Consider the following 17,417-nt stretch of genomic DNA (forward strand, 5'->3'; position numbering starts at 1 on the left):
TACCCTCTCAGCATCTTCACTCACACGCAACATTTTGGACTCTCTTGTGTGTCAGGCTGGACTCTGATCCAGGCAGCTCATAACTACAAAACGTCTGACTGTGATTTTCAGCTGATCTGCTGTGTCTGGTGACATTTGTTAATTTCATTTATTGTCAATGGACACTGCTTTTAAATACAGTGGTACCTTGGGTTACGCTACCTTCGGGTAACGTGATTTCAAGTTACAAATGCAGCAAACTCAGAAGTTTATACTTCCGGGTTCCGCCATACGCGCATGCACAAAAGCGCTCTATCGCACCATGCGCATACCAGAAGCGGCACGTCGTGACATGGACTTATCAGGGTAAGTACGGACCCCCAGGACAAATTAAATTCGTATCCAGAGGACCACTGTAACTATGATGATGATGATGATGATGATGATGATGATGCCGCCCATCTGAATGTTTTCCCCAGCCACTTTGGGTGGCTCCCAACAGAACATTAAAAACATGATAAAATATCAAACATTAAAAACTTCCCTAAGCAGGGCTGCCTTCAGATGTCTTCTAAAAGTCAGATAGTTGTTTCTTTCCTTGACATCTGGTGGGAGGGCGTTCCACAGGGCGGGTGCCACTACCGAGAAGGCCCTCTGCCTGGTTCCCAGAATGTCCTGCTTTTCCTTAGGATGTCCCAGTTGGAGAAAACATTGGAGAACTGTCAAAAAGTATGGTAGGATGTCCCTATTTTCATTGGAGAAATGTTGGCGGGTATGGAGTTACCCAACCCCCTGAGCCGTCTGAAGGCAGCTCTGTACAGGGAAGTTTTTTTTAAAAAAATCTAATGCTTTATTATGTTTTATGTACGTTGGGACGCGGGTGGCACTGTGGGTTAAACCACAGAGCCTAGGACTTGCCGATCAGAGGGTTGGTGGTTTGAATCCCCACGACCGGGTGAGCTCCCGTTGCTCGGTCCCTGCTCCTGCCAACCCGTCTCCCAGAAACAGTACTTCTATCCTATATGATTTCTCCACCTAGCATTCTTAGTACGGAGGGCGTCCGCTATAAATACTTTAAATAAATAAAGTCAAAGAAAATAAGTGGTTTGACAATTATGCCGTAGCTCTTCTATACAGTACATTTTTTTATCTTTCCCCATGTGCAACTGAAAAAAGGTTGTGAAGTTAATATGCTGCTCAAGACACACCTCAAAGGAGCTACCCTGTAGCAGGATCAGCCCAAACGGATGGGGTGAGGATCTAGCAGATCTCCAGCTGATCCAGCAGGAGGTTCCCAGTGCAACTGGGATACATTGGCTTAACTCCCTCAAACTTGGCTCAGTCAGATATTGCACTGGTATGTCTCCTCCATCTGGCTAAGCTGGACTCAGCAAATCTTAAACCTGCATAAGTCCTGAAAAGGGGGCATTGAGGGAATAGGACCTGAGGAGGGGCCTAATTAGGCTGGATCCTAAACTCAGTAACATAAACTGGCAACCCAATGTAATGGGTTGAACAACTTAAATCATGAGTAGGTAAACAAAGGCCTGAGGGCTAAATCCGGCCCAATCGCCTTCTAAATCCGGCCCGCGGACAGCCCGGGAATCAGAGCTTGCACCACCTTGGCAAGACAATGTGCAGGCAGGTAGGGTCTCAGCCTGCGTACCAGATGGAGCTGGTGGACACATGAGTAGAATGTGTCCTTTTATTTAAAATGCATCTCTGGGTTATTTGTGGGGCATAAGAATTCGTTCATTCCCACCCCCAAAAAAAATAATAATACAGTGGTACCTCAGGTTACATATGCTTCAGGTTACATACGCTTCAGGTTACAGACTCCGCTAACCCATAAATATTACCTCGGGTTAAGAACTTTGCTTCAGGATGAGAACAGAAATCGTGCAGCGGCGGTGCAGTGGCAGCGAAAGGCCCCATTAGCTAAAGTGGTGCTTCAGGTTAAGAACAGTTTCAGGTTAAGAACAGACCTCCAGTACAAATTAAGTTCTTAACCCGAGGTACCACTGTATAGTCCGGCCCCCCACAAGGTATTTGGGACAGTGGACCAGCCCCCTGCTGAAAAAGTTTGCTGACCCCTGACTTAAATATTATTTTGACGACTTGTTTCCCCTCTGCCAAGCGAACGGAGGTTGGATCCGGCTTCCTTTATGCCAGGCTTGCTTTACTCCAACTTCTTTTGTACAGGATTGATCCCTAATACAGTGGTACCTCGGGTTAAGTACTTAATTCATTCTGGAGGTCCGTTCTTAACCTGAAACTGTTCTTAACCTGAAGCACCACTTTAGCTAATGGGGCCTCCTGCTGCCGACGCGCAACCAGAGCACGATTTCTGTTCTCATCCTGAAGCAAAGTTCTTAACCTGAAGCACTATTTCTGGGTTAGCGGAGTCTGTAACCTAAGGCGTATGTAACCTGAAGCGTATGTAACCTGAGGTACCACTGTACTTCGCATATCACATATGCCCAGTCCTCTAAAAATCTAAACCCATTAGCCCAAAGAAATTTGCACAAATGAGGCTGGGGGTTTATTTTCATAGATCCCCAAACTGGTCATTCACACCCACTGACCGATTTTAGGATGTACTTAAGGTGGGTTTTTGAATCGTAAAAGAGTAACAGCGCTTCAAACAATGCAGATGAGGGTGGGACTCCCAGCAGTTATAAATACATCACGGAGAACGTCACTGTGCTTCCCATGATATTCCCATGTGTATCTCTAGGGAAATAAAAGGCTCTGTTCTTTACTAGCTTAATTCCTGTCATTGTATTTTGGGGCTGTATCGCTGCAGCTTGCAATCTATGAGAGAAGCCCGAGGTTATCATCTTTGAGGTCATTCACAAGCCCTGAAATTACAGGCATTTATTTTTACAGGGCAAAACCGCTCATAAATCAGGGCGGACAAGCTCAGCGGCTGGCAGGAACACGGTGAGAACGCGAGCCGTTTTTCACCGGAAGATGGATTGGATATGAAGCCCTTACTGTACTTTGACAAATGCCATTGTTTCCCGACAGTTCTTGTCTCACTCGACGTGATGACAGGCCAGGATTTGCCAGGAGGCAAATTTCATTCCCGTCCCCCAGCCTGTCATGACACACCAACTCTTTGTTTTCGAAATACCGGCCTCCTGTCTTTCTTTTTTTAAAAAAATTAATAATATTTTTATTCAATTTCCAATACAAGATTTAAACATACATTTTCAATATTATCACAGATACGTAATTTTGACTTCCTTCAGCTCATCCGCAAATCTTCCGTTTTCTAATCCTCTATCCGCAATTCTAAATTTAACATTGCCTTTATTTTAAATAAACCTATTCCCTTATTCCCTTTTTTACAGTGTTTCTAATATTATTTCTTCACAAAGCTTCCTGTAAACCCACAAACGTTATTTGCGTACCACAAATGCTTTTCATATAGTCCACAAATTTGCTCCAGTCCTTGGTAAACTTGTGATCTCGTCGGTTTCGGATCCTTCCTGTTAATTTATCTAATTCTGCGTAGTCCATTAATTTCATTCTCCATTCTTCTATCGATGGTAATTCTTCCTGCTTCCATTTTTGGGCCAGTAGTATTCTTGCTGCTGATACTGCATATAAAAATAATTTATGGTCCTTTCTATTTATTTCATTTCCAACCATTCCTAACAAAAAAGCTTCTGGTTTTTTAACAAATGTATATTTCAACATTTTTTTTAATTCATTATATATCAGTTCCCAGAAGACACTCACCTTTTTACACTCCCACCACATCGGCCTCCTGTCCTTCTTGGGGCTCAGGGAGCAGAGCCTCAACAGGGTCTGTGCCAGACTCTCCCTATTTTGCGGGAGGGATTCAGTCACATAGTCGGAAATCCTCCCAGTTTACTGCCCTTAGTGACACAAGACCCCCATAAAAGTGCGTGGTCCAAAACTGTGCACCAAAAATTCCTCTCCTGTGGACTCCACCCACATCAGCTTCTCATGATGGCCTTTATTAAAGCAAAAAGGCTAATTGAACAGCGTCTGAAGGACTTAGAGCAACAGAACAATCTGGCCATTATAAAGAAACTCTGTCCTTGGTATGCCTCCCCCCCCCCCTCAGTTTGATTCCCTGGCACCATATTTGTATAAATTAACTATCCCAAAATACAGACGTGCCTTCACACTTGCCAGATTGGATGTGATGCCCTCTGCCGTACTTGAAGAAGAGTTTGGATTTGATATCCTGCCTTTCACTCCCCTTAAGGAGTCTCAAAGCGGCTAACATTCTCCTTTCCCTTCCTCCCCCACAACAAACACTCTGTGAGGTGAGTGGGGCTGAGAGACTTCAAAGAAGTGTGACTAGCCCAAGGTCACCCAGCAGCTGCATGTGGAGGACCGGAGACGCGAACCTGGTTCCCCAGATTACGAGACTACCGCTCCTAACCACTACACCACACTCGAGGGCAGATACCAAAAGATTCCAACTGAGAAACGACTCTGCCCCTGTGGAGATGGCAATCTGGAAACGGTGGCTCATGCTCTCCTGTCCTGTCCCCTTTATAAAGACCTGAGGAATGAGATCATCACCCCACTCCTACTCACCAGCCCAGGCTGCCCATCTGCGGCCACATTGTTCTTTCTGTTATCAGATCAAAATGATCAGACAACAGCAAAGGTTGCTAGGTTTATCGAGGGTGCAATGAGATTAAGGGCCACTATCCGAATGATAGTCTTGATCATTTGATTGTCCTTTTTATCCATTGTTGTCTTTTTAATTGTATATATTGCTTGTTTTATGTTGCTATGGCCGTTGGCTAATGCAAATAAAGTTTATCTATCTATCTAGTCGAAAATTAGGGTTGTGCAATGTAAAGTGCATGAAAGCGCTCTGACACAACAAACCCACTTTAAAAAAATTAATAAATTTAAAAGACTTTCTGCAATACCATACTCTCCCAAGTGCCCCAAATTTTCAGGGACAGTCCTGGAATTATGAAGGCCATCCCAGTTTGTGATCTGATCCTGAAATGTCCCTATTTCCCTTACCAGTGCTGTTACCTCTGAGCTCAGGGAAGGGAGAGCCTGAGATTGTCCCAAGCAATGGTGATGGAAGCAGTGGCCGCCGCAAGGGAACATCTCATTACCTTTCCATGGCCACTGCTGCTGGACTCTTCCCTTGGGCAACTCGTAGCTGCTGCTATGTGTGAGGATGAGGAGAGGCTGCCCTTGCCGCTGAGACCCAGCCCCGTGTGACACTGGGTCTGGGGGGCAGGCAGAGGTTAGGGGTACCATGGGCAGGAAGAAAGGGAGAGCGGAGGGGAGCTCAAGGGTCTTTTACAGTAGTACCTCAGGTTAAGAACTTAATTCGTTCTGGAGGTCTGTTCTTAACCTGAAACTGCTCTTAACCTGAAGTACCACTTTAGCTAATGGGGCCGCCTGCTGCTGCTGCCGCTGCGCCGCCGCTGCACAATTTCTGTTCTCATCCTGAAGCAAAGTTCTTAACCTGAGGTAATATTTCTGGGTTAGCGGAGTCTGCAACCTGAAGCGTATGTAACCTGAAGCGTCTGTAAGCCGAGGTACCACTGTATTATTATTAAGAATGATTTGTGTGCCCACGTCTTATCTTGCCCTTTTCGAAAACTTATTTATTGGTGTCTGTTGTTTTTGCAAAGCTGCTAATGATTAAAATAAAGAAATGGGTTTTCTCAGGAGGGTGGAGGGTGTGTGTGCTGTGCCCCATTGGTGTAGTGGTTTTGACACTTGCCCTTCTTTTGATAGGATGACAACAAAAATGGGGAGGTCAAGGAGGGTCCATTGGAAGGAAGTGAGAAATATCCCTATTTTTCATCTGAGGAATGTTGGAGGGTATGCCATACAGGGACCAGGGCCGAGAATATATACCCAAAAGTGTGGAATAGCAATCATTTAAAGATATGGCCTCACCGCAAACAAATCAGCATGAACGCAAGCAGACGTTCTATAACCACCGTGCCAGTTTTGTGCAAGGAAATAAAGATGAATGCTCACCCAACAAGTCCTCTGCAGGATGTAAAAAACAACACTGTCCCAATGCAGGCCAGCAGTCCACCTTGGCCACTGTCCCCAAAGTCTCAGGCAGAGAAGATCTTTCACATCAGCTTCCAACTGCTGTTTTAACTGGAGAGGCCAGTGATTGCCAACTTCATGCAAAACATGTGGTCTACCATTGAGTTATGGCTCCTGCCTCCACCAAAAAACTAGTAGGTTCAGGATGGAGTCTGGACAAATTTGGTGGCTCTGGAATGGAGCTAAGGCACAATCTAGCAAGCTGGGCTGGAAAACTGGGGCTCCCAGTACGTTTCCGAGCCCAATTCAAAGTGTTGGTGCTGACCTTTAAAGCCCTAAACGGCCTCGGCCCAGTATATCTGAAGGAACGTCTCCACCCCCATCATTCTGCCCGGACACTGAGGTCCAGCGCCGAGGGCCTTCTGGCAGTTCCCTCGCTGCGAGAAGCCAAGTTACAGGGAACCAGACAGAGGGCCTTCTCAGTAGTGGCACCCGCCCTGTGGAACGCCCTCCCACCAGATGTCAAAGAGAACAGCAACTACCAGACTTTTAGAAGACATCTGAAGGCAGCCCTGTTTAGGGAAGCTTTTAATGTTTGATGCACTACTGTATTTTAATATTTTGTTGGAAGCCGCCCAGAGTGGCTGGGGAAGCCCAGCCAGATGGGCAGGGTATAAATAAATTATTATTATTATTATTATTATTATTATTATTATTATTATTATTATATGGTAGCATGGTTATAGAGAGAGCCTATTGGAGCCTGGTAGGAGCAGAGCATACTGGCATTTCAAACGTCAATACTTAATAGCCTTCGTTTGATTCGTTCAACCAGGAATGTGCTGGCTGGCTGGCAACCGTATGCACCAATCTTCCTGTCTGCCTAACTCAATATATAGGATTTACCTTTTGTTCTTGAGAAGTTCCTTCCTATGCAAACAAACATGAGGTTGATCTCATCCTGATCCTTTCTGATCCAGCTACGACCTGCCCTTTGTTTGAAAATTGCCTGTTTTTGTTTAGGCAAAGCTACGTCAATCTAATTGTCGGACTACGTGAAACAAATACTTGTGACTTTATGGATGTGAGCAGGCCTTTGTCGCTTGGGAAAATCCACGTCTGAGAGCACTGCTGGGAGATGAGAGCGCCAAAGGCAAACAAGGGATGGGCAGTTCTGTTCAGACAAAATAAGGGCACAGAAAACAGCCAGTCTATATTTAGGAGTTCTCTTAGGACAGATGGACTATCTTTAGGAGTAACGTCGAGCAAAGTCGTTTCCGTTAAAATTGTCACCGAAATCAATTTTGGGGGCAATGTAAACAAGTAGCAAACGTGTTCAAGGACAAGTACACAAGTTCAAAGGGACAAGGTTATTTATTTCCCATTGCTTTCCTGAGAAAATCTTGAGGTGCTCTGTTAATAGCTGGTTTGATGGCAAATGTCCAACTCCTTGAAGGACATTAACTTCTCATATTGTCTCACTAACCATTCTAGAAGTAGTGCCACAGAGGAGGGTCAGGAGGGAGTTACCAGCACCAGTCTCCTTTTTACCTCTTCTTCGTCTATCATTTTATTGAAGTGTGCTCCTGACAAACTTTTTAATATTCAGATCCTTTAGGTCAGGTGCCACCATGGACTTCAGCTCCTTTATCAATCATTCCCTCTGCCTAGGATAGGTCTGCCATATTTCAAAAAGTAAAAACCAGGACATCCCGAGATTTTTTTTTTAGGAAGACCCCAGAAAGTTATTGGGCTTTTTTTTATGCAAAGAGCAAAAAACCATGATTTTTGGGTTTACTTGCCGAACATCCAGGACAAATGTCACTTCCGCCTTGGAAATCCCAGTAATGTCTAGGAAAACCCGGACGTATGGCAGCCCTACCCTAGGGAACCCTGGGGAATGTAATTCTGTGAGAGGATTCCCAGCACCCACCCCAAACAACAATTCCCAGGATTCTTTGGGGGAAGCCATGGCAGTTAAGATATTAGAAAACCAATATAGATTTGCAGTGTTGATGTAAATTTGTTGTGTAGATGTGTTTTAGCGGAGTAAAAGCTGACCAGCCTGTTCATCTTGAATTATTATTATTATTATTATTATTATTATTATTATTACTTATTCCCCAGCCACTCTGGGTGGCTCCCAAAAGAATATTAAAAACACGATAAAACATCAAACATTAAAAACTTCCCTAAACAGGACTGCCTTCACATCTCACACCAGAGATTTTGTTTGTAAGTGTGCTATGGTCAATTACAAAATAGAATATTTACAGTCTATACATTAAAGCTGAGTTGAGAAGGGTATTAACAATCAGAAATGTCGGGATCTAATACAGGCCCCTCTAGGTTCCTATATATGATGATTTGTGATCATAATGCTATCAGGGTGGTCATACACAATCCAGCTTTCAATACGATTTGTGCCTGCGAAATATTTAGGGCAAACATTCCGTTTCAACTCCAATCAGAGCATTTCCTGGTAGCTCCTGATGAAATCCTATAATGTTCGTTTTCGCCTTTGAGTGCCCAGGTCGAGCCCTTGGAGGTTCCCTTTCTAATTAGGCAGAGGCTCTTGTAACTGAAACTTAAGAAATGGATTCACACCTGCAGTGGTGTAGCGTGGGTTGCCAGTGCCCGGGGCTGCACGGAGAGGTGGGATAGAGGGTAATGGATGGAGTACGCATGCACATTCAACTGCCTACCGGTGTCTGCATCGCCCAAGAATCATAGAATCATAGAATCATAGAGTTGGAAGAGACCACAAGGGCCATCGAGTCCAACCCCCTGCCAAGCAGGAAACACCATCAGAGCACTCCTGACATATGGTTGTCAAGCCTCTGCTTAAAGACCTCCAAAGAAGGAGACTCCACCACACTCCTTGGCAGCAAATTCCACTGTCGAACAGCTCTTACTGTCAGGAAGTTCTTCCTAATGTTTAGGTGGAATCTTCTTTCTTGTAGTTTGGATCCATTGCTCCGTGTCCGCTTCTCTGGAGCAGCAGAAAACAACCTTTCTCCCTCCTCTATGTGACATCCTTTTATATATTTGAACATGGCTATCATATCACCCCTTAACCTCCTCTTCTCCAGGCTAAACATGCCCAGCTCCCTTAGCCGTTCCTCATAAGGCATCGTTTCCAGGCCTTTGACCATTTTGGTTGCCCTCCTCTGGACACGTTCCAGTTTGTCAGTGTCCTTCTTGAACTGTGGTGCCCAGAACTGGACACAGTACTCCAGGTGAGGTCTGACCAGAGCAGAATACAGTGGCACTATTACTTCCCTTGATCTAGATGCTATACTCCTATTGATGCAGCCCAGAATTGCATTGGCTTTTTTAGCTGCCGCGTCACACTGTTGGCTCATGTCAAGTTTGTGGTCAACCAAGACTCCTAGATCCTTTTCACATGTACTGCTCTCAAGCCAGGTGTCACCCATCTTGTATTTGTGCCTCTCATTTCTTTTGCCCAAGTGCAATACTTTACATTTCTCCCTGTTAAAATTCATCTTGTTTGTTTTGGCCCAGTTCTCTAATCTGTCAAGGTCGTTTTGAAGTGTGATCCTGTCCTCTGGGGTGTTAGCCACCCCTCCCAGTTTGGTGTCATCTGCAAATTTGATCAGGATGCCCTTGAGTCCATCATCCACGTCGTTGATAAAGATGTTGAATAAGACCGGGCCCAAGACAGAACCCTGTGGCACCCCACTAGTCACTCTTCTCCAGGATGAAGAGGAACCATTGATGAGCACCCTTTGGGTTCGGTCAGTCAGCCAGTTACAAATCCACTGAGTGGTAGCATAGTCAAGACCGCATTTTACCAGCTTCTTTACAAGAATATCATGGGGCACCTTGTCAAATGCCTTGCTGAAATCAAGGTAGGCTACATCTACTGCGTTCCCTTCATCTACCAGGCTTGTAATTCTGTCAAAAAACGAGATCAGGTTAGTCTGACATGACTTATTTTTCAGAAATCCATGCTGACTATTGGTGATCACAGCATTCCTTTCTAGGTGCTCACAGACTGTTTGCTTAATGATCTGCTCCAGAATCTTCCCTGGTATTGATGTCAGACTGACTGGGCGGTAATTATTTGGGTCCTCTCTTTTCCCCTTTTTGAAAATAGGGACAACATTTGCCCTCCTCCAGTCTGCCGGGACTTCGCCTGTTCTCCAGGAATTCTCAAAGATGACTGCCAGTGGTTCTGAGATCACATCTGCCAGTTCTTTTAATACTCTTGGATGCAGTTCATCTGGCCCTGGAGACTTGAATACATCTAGACTAGCCAAGTATTCTTGTACTATCTCCTTAGTTATTCTGGGCTGTGTTTCCTCTGCTGAATCATTTGCTCCAAATTCTTCAGGTCGGGCATTGTTTTCTTTATCGGAGAAGACTGAGGCAAAGAAGGCATTGAGGAGTTCAGCCCTTTCTGTGTCCCCTGTTTGCATTTCACCATCTTCTCCTCTGAGTGACCCCACGGTTTCTTTGTTCTTCCTTTTGCTACGAACATACCCATAAAAGCCTTTTTTGTTGCTTTTAACCTCTCTAGCAAGCCTGAGTTCATTCTGTGCTTTAGCTTTTCTGACTTTGTGTCTACATGTGCTGGCTATTTGTTTGAATTCCTCTTTGGTGGTTTCCCCCCTTTTCCATTTTTTGTACACATCCTTTTTAAATCTTAACTCAGTTAAAAGTTCTTTAGATAGCCACCCTGGCTTCTTTAGGCACCTTCCATGTTTCCGTCTCATTGGTATTGCCTGAAGTTGTGCTTTTACTATCTCCCTCTTAACAAACTCCCAGCCATCATAAACTCCCTTTCCTTTTAGTATTACCGTCCATGGGATCTCACCCAGCACTTCCCTAAGTTTTATGAAGTCGGCTTTCTTAAAGTCGAGAAATTGAGTCCTAGTATGCTTGGCTGCTCCTTTCCGCTGTATAGTAAACTTCAGAAGAGCATGATCACTCGCGCCTAATGATCCTTCCACTTCTACCCCACTAACCAGGTCATCAACATTGGTTAGGACCAGATCTAAAATGGCTGTTCCTCTTGTTGCTTCTCCCACTTTCTGGACAATGAAGTTGTCTGCAAGGCCAGTGAGGAATCTGTTTGACCTTATGCTCTTGGCTGAGTTTGACATCCAACAAATATCCGGGTAATTGAAGTCCCCCATTACTACTATCTCCCTTCCTTTTGCATGCTTGGCCATCTGTTCCAGGAAGGCATCATCTATGTCCTCCGTTTGGCTTGGGGGCCAAGTAAACTCCCACAATGAGGTCACTGTTATTCTTCTCTCCCTTAATTTTTACCCAAATGCTCTCACTTTGGCTTTGAGGTTCTAAATCTTGGATCTCTTCACAGGTATACACATCCCTGACATATAACGCCACTCCTCCTCCTTTCTTGTCTGGTCTGTTTCTCTGAAATAGATTGTATCCCTCCATTATTACATTCCAATCGTGGGACTTATCCCACCAGGTTTCAGTGATGCCTATTATGTCATATTTAGTTTGCTGTACCAAGAGCTCAAGCTCACCTTGTTTATTTCCCATGCTTTGCGCATTAGTGTACAGGCACTGAAGTCCATTAATCATTCCCCCGTGTCTCTTATTTAAGGATTTTTTCCTCCCACCACTAGGTCTGCGTGCTGTTTGCTCCATTCGGTCTATGACATTTGGATGATCATCTTCATCAATTGATAGACTCCTACCTTCAGGAGCACTGTCTCCCTCCCCCACATTAGTCAGTTTAAAGCCCTCCTGATGATGAAGCCCTCCTGATGAGAGATCGCAGCCGCAGAGAAAAGAAAAGAAGAGTTGTTCCATTGTCTGCAGAAGTCACCTCCTGGTTTGCATGGAGAATCCATTTTCAATGGAGCCCAGAGACGGAAGTGTGCAGTTGTATTGAAATTTTGCACCCCTAACAATTTTGCATCTGGGGCCACAGTGTGCCTGAAGACTTCTTCCCCCCACCTCCCAAACATCCATGCTCTGCACATGTGTGTCTCAATAGCACTTGGCCAGCCCACACTGCAAAGATTTTGCATGGCCGTCACATTTATATTAAAAACAAAAATTAAGAGTTGTCATATGAGGATGCTCCACACACAGAGAAAGCAAGTGTACAAAAGATGGCAATTGAAGACCAAAAGGGGTGAGGGGAAACCACTGGACTGGAAGCAACCACCGTTATGTTGAACCAATGTTTCTTTCTGAAATCATTTGGAGACATCAATTTCATGCCTGTGTATCTCTCCCAGTAACTACTAGCCACAATGGCTATGTTCCAGATCCACTTTTAAAGGCAGCCTGGCTTTGAATACCAGTTGCTTACCATTGCAGGTGGGAAGAGTGCTTTAGGTTCTGCTTGTGACCTTCCCAGAGCCATCTGGTTGGCCACTGTGAAAAGAAGATGGTTAATTGGATGAGACTTTGGCCTGCTCTTATGTCCTTATTTTCATATATCAGATGCCGCTATATATCTCCATAGGACTCTAAAGGTGTTAGAAGCTGACTTCAGATTGGAGTCTAACACTTTGAAAAGTCTGCCATGCATGGGCTTTGTCCAGGGACAAATTTTGTTCTGGAGAAAGGAGAAAACTATTAGACTATGAACCAAACATAGGTTCCAACACCAGCCCTGGAAAGTATTCTTCATGAGCCAGAAGCCTTAAGCTCCTTCAACACAGCTGTGGTGCTGTTGTTTACATTCCCAGTTTTCTAAATCTCGCACAACTCCCCAGTTTGAGTTAAAACGTGCATACTTTGATCCACAGACCAGCAGACATTTCAGACAGCTTGAAATGCCATGGAGGTTGCCAATTCTCAGGCAAGATGCTTGTACTGGGATGGGATTAAGCCTTTTGGCAGTTGAAAGACAGCAGCCAATAAACCTGGATACGCTCGACACATTTTCACTTGTTAGGAATTCTTTCATCAGATTGATTTTTAAAAAGTGAAAGGGCTTAAAAGGGAGCCGATTCTTAGAATCTGTTCTGCATAAAATAGTAAGTAAAGGACCCCATGGCGGTTAAGTCCGGGCAAACTTGACTAAGGGGTGTGGCGCTCATCTTCACTTTCAGACCGAGTGAGCCAGCGTTTGTCCTGGAGCAACAGGACACCATGACGGAAGCCAGAGCGCACAAAAATGCTGTTTACCTTCCCGCCACTGTGGTACCTATTTATCTACTTGCGCTGGTGTGTTTTCAAACTGCTAGGTTGGCAGAAGCTGGGACAGAGCAAAAGGAGCTCACCCCCATAGCGGGGATTCAAACCGCCAACCTTCCGATCGGCAAGCCCAAGAGGCTCAGTGGTTTAGAGCACAGCGCCACCCGCATCCCTATAAAATAGTAAAGATGGTCTTATTGGCTTGATTAGTTCCACCGCTACCTGTTTTGCAGCCTTCTCACACTTGGCTTCAACAAGACTCTGCCACAAGCACCAGGGTGCAAAAGTTGAGTCCTAGGCTCACCTGGACTGAAGCCTATACATGCATCTATCTGTAGCACCCTAAAGACCCACACAGTTATTATGGCATACACTGTCAGAAGGAGGTTCCAGCAGGAAACCATTGAATTGGAACTTAATCAAGAAATTCTATTCTACTCTATCGGGTGTGAATAGAGACTCTCCTTTCCTGTCCCGTTACAGGTATTAATTTACTCTTCACTGCTGTCTGCATTATCATCAATCAGTGATGTTGTGGAGCTTCAGTGTGCTTGTTTTGCAGACAATCAAGTTCTAATTGAAGACTGGATTTTTTGTTTTTTGTTTTGCATTTTTGCACCCAGAATTCACACACAGAGTTGAGAATTGCATCTAGTCTGAAGGGGAAAGACAGTTTGAGGACCTCTGGTAAGAGGGAGATCTCACAGGGTGAAAGGCTGTGGGAAGAGAGGGGTGAGCCCAGGTGAGAGATTGGAAGCCACACCTTTCTCTAGGGATGAGAGAGGATTTTGTAGTTTCTTTTCCTGTTTCTTCTTTCTTTAGTTTCTTTGTTTCCTATTTATTTCTTGCAGATCAGTTTGTTCTTTTAATTGTATCGTGCAAACTTCACAAGACAGTGTGAGGGCTGGTGGGGGGCATCAAACGTTGCCGACGGCCGCCAAAAAGTGTCTTGGGGGGTAGCATGTGACCCTTTGGCCACTTATTGGACCACCCTGGCAGACATGTTATTTCCCAAAAAAACAAGGTCTGTATCACTGAACCTCAGAAATATTCCAAACATTTGATCCTTCATCATTCTGGTGTCCAAGCTTATCTTCTTCAGCTCAGTTCTCGTGCCTTTAGCCGCCTCTGTTTTTTATATTTTTTAATTCCATCATGGGAAGCATGAGAGATGCTTATTTGGGGCCATGGAACACTGACAGGGGGCACACAAAAGTGAAAGCTGCAAAGATCATAGTCTGCGTATTCCTTTCTTGGATAACTCAATTAGCTGGGACATTCCCCTTGAAATGAAACATCTGGATGGATAGGAATGAGGAAGCAAAGCGTGATGCACACTCAAATCCCACATGAGCATCTCTGAGTCCATGTATTAGCAGAGGTAAGGAACATATGTCCCTCCAGATGTTGTTGGATTCCAACTCACATCAGCCCTGGCTATGATCAGGGATGATGGGAATTGCAGTCTGGTAACATCTGGAGCAGGGACGCGGGTGGCGCTGTGGGTTAAACCACAGAGCCTAGGACTTACCGATCAGAAGGTCGGTGGTTGTCCCAGGTGAATCTCCACCCCTTCCCCGTGTCTCCCACTTCCTCATTCATCACTTCCTCATCCGCCGAGACCATATAACACCAGCCCTGAAAGACCTACATTGGCTCCCAGTACGTTTCCGAGCACAATTCAAAGTGTTGGTGCTGACCTTTAAAGCCCTAAACGGCCTCAGCCCAGTATACTTGAAGGAGCGTCTCCACCCCCATCGTTCACTGAGGTCCAGCTCTGAGGGCTTTCTGGCAGTTCCCTCACTGCAAGAAGTGAGGTTCTATAGCCTCTCTCTGTAAAGACTGAAATTAAAAAGGACGGTAAGAATCTTTTCCTTGTCTTTATGCTTTTCTGGGCAACCAGCCGGGAGCCGCTAACAACAGGGTTCTGCAGTAATGGCATTTTAGCCATTAATCCCACTACAACAGGCATTTTTGCTGTCTCCTACTGAGGCATTGGACCATAAAGAAGGATGATCGCCGACGAATTGATGCTTTGAATTATGGTGCTGGAGGAGACTCTTGAGAGTCCCATGGACTGCAAGAAGATCAAACACATCCATTCTTAAGGAAATTAGCCCTGAGTGCTCACTGGAAGGACAGATCCTGAAGCTGAGGCTCCAATACTTTGGCCACCTCGTGAGAAGAGAAGACTCCCTGGAAAAGACCCTGATGTTGGGAAAGATTGAGGGCACAAGAAGAAGGGGACGACAGAGGACGAGATGGTTGGACAGTGTTCTCGAAGCTACCAACATGAGTCTGACCAAACTGCGGGAGGCAGTGGAAGACAGGAGTGCCTGGCGTGCTCTGGTCCATGGGGTCACGAAGAGTCGGACACGACTAAACGACTAAACAACAACAACAACAACAACAACAACTGATGCATACCTAATGATGTTTCCCATGGTTTTTTCCTTATTGACTTGTAAGTTGCCTTTGAAGTCTAACAACGTAAGCCTTATCTAGTCCAGAATCCTGTTTCTGGCTGTGGTCTTGTCCGATGGGAAACTCGTATATAGGACATGGGAGCTGTTGCCTTCTCCAAATCTTGTACCATAGCCTCTGGTACCATTGATACCAGAGTAGCCATTGATAACTTTATTGTCCATGAATGTGTCTGATCCCCTTATAAGCTATCTAAGTTGTTGGTCATTTCTGCCTCTTGTGGAAGCCTAATAAAACTGTGATTGAAATATAAGGTAGAAATACCTTTAAGCATATAAATAAACAGCATCACTTTTAAAAAAACAAAATCCAGAAAAGTCCAAAGTTCGAGAAGTTCAAATCTGAAATTTTGAAATTATGCAAAATTAGTTTTTCCAGTGAATAATTTCATAAGGAAAAAAAATAACTTTATTATTTATATGTCACCCATCTTGACTGGGTTGCCCCAACCACTCTGGGCAGCTCCCAACAAAATATTTAAAACACAGTAAAACACCATCCATTAAACATTTCCTTGAACAGGGCTGCCTTCAGATGTCTTCTAAAAGTCAGATAGTTGTTTATCTGCTTGACACCTGATGGGAGGACGTTCCACGGGGTGGGTGCCACTACCGAGAAGGCCCTTCTAGTTTCTCGATAAATTCAAGTTTCTCAATAAATTTGTTTTCTAGATTCCCCCAACCCCTCTTTTTTAAACAACAAAGTACTTTGCATGTGTATCTTGTGTCTGTGTGTTTTTTAAAGGAAACTATATATGATGTAAAGAGACTCTTTAAATGAGATTCTCTGCATATTTATTATTTCCCACAGCAGAGAGGTTGAAGGCATGTCTATGTATGGCTGTTGGCATCAAAGGAGTTTCTAACACAATCTAGTTTCCACCGAGAAAGCAAACACGATAATGGTGTTACACCTCCTTGTCCCCTTGTATGGTAAAGGCTCAAGCTGCAAGTGTGTGCATTGCACTCACACACACATCTATATTTAGTACAAAAGGGATAACACTTTCTGAGCCAAATTGGAACAGGAATTCTGTCTCCGGGTGATGTTTTCGCATAGAATGATCCCCGAAGGCAAGCTCTAAACCTGCAAGGGAAACGTTTTGTTTTCAATACTGCTCTTTTGCGGGAATGGATTTCTGTGCAAAAGAGATGTTTTAACGGTAAAAATGGAAACACCATAAATGTGCCTTCAGCAGCCGGCTGTGGGAACAGGCAGACTGCAGCCTTTCCTTTGGGCTGATGGAAGCAAAATGGAAGTAGGGGACGTGGAGGAAGGGAGAGCACCCAGCAAAACATCACCACCTCAAGGGCTCCTGCTGCCTGAGGCTGCCTGAGGCTGCAACTTCATGCCAGTTCATGGGTGGGCTGGTCTTGCTTCAGGTCATTATGGACATGCCCACTGGTACTTGTTTACCTGTAAGCACACACCCAGGGGTGGAGGAAGGGGAGTGCGGTGGGGGCGGACCGCCCTGGGTGTTGCCACTGAGGGGTGTGTGTGACAAAATGCCGGGCGGCACTCACTACGGGCCTGCAGCGCGCCGGAGCCACAAGTCTCTCTGGGAATGACGCGGTGGCTTGGGCGCCCGCAGGCTCTGCGCTGCCTCAAATGGTCTGCCTGCCACCTACCCCTCAACTGTAGGGCGGCTGAGTGGGAAGAGGCAGGCAGACTCCTCGGAGGCCCCGCGGAGCGTCCTGCCCTGGCTGGCCCCGCCCCACGGGTGACTGGCCCCGCCCCTGGGCACAGGGCATGCGCGCCACCCCAGGCGCCTGATT

The sequence above is a fragment of the Podarcis filfolensis genome, assembly GCF_964270895.1.
Source record: "Podarcis filfolensis genome assembly, chromosome: 4".
Classification (NCBI taxonomy): domain Eukaryota; kingdom Metazoa; phylum Chordata; class Lepidosauria; order Squamata; family Lacertidae; genus Podarcis; species Podarcis filfolensis.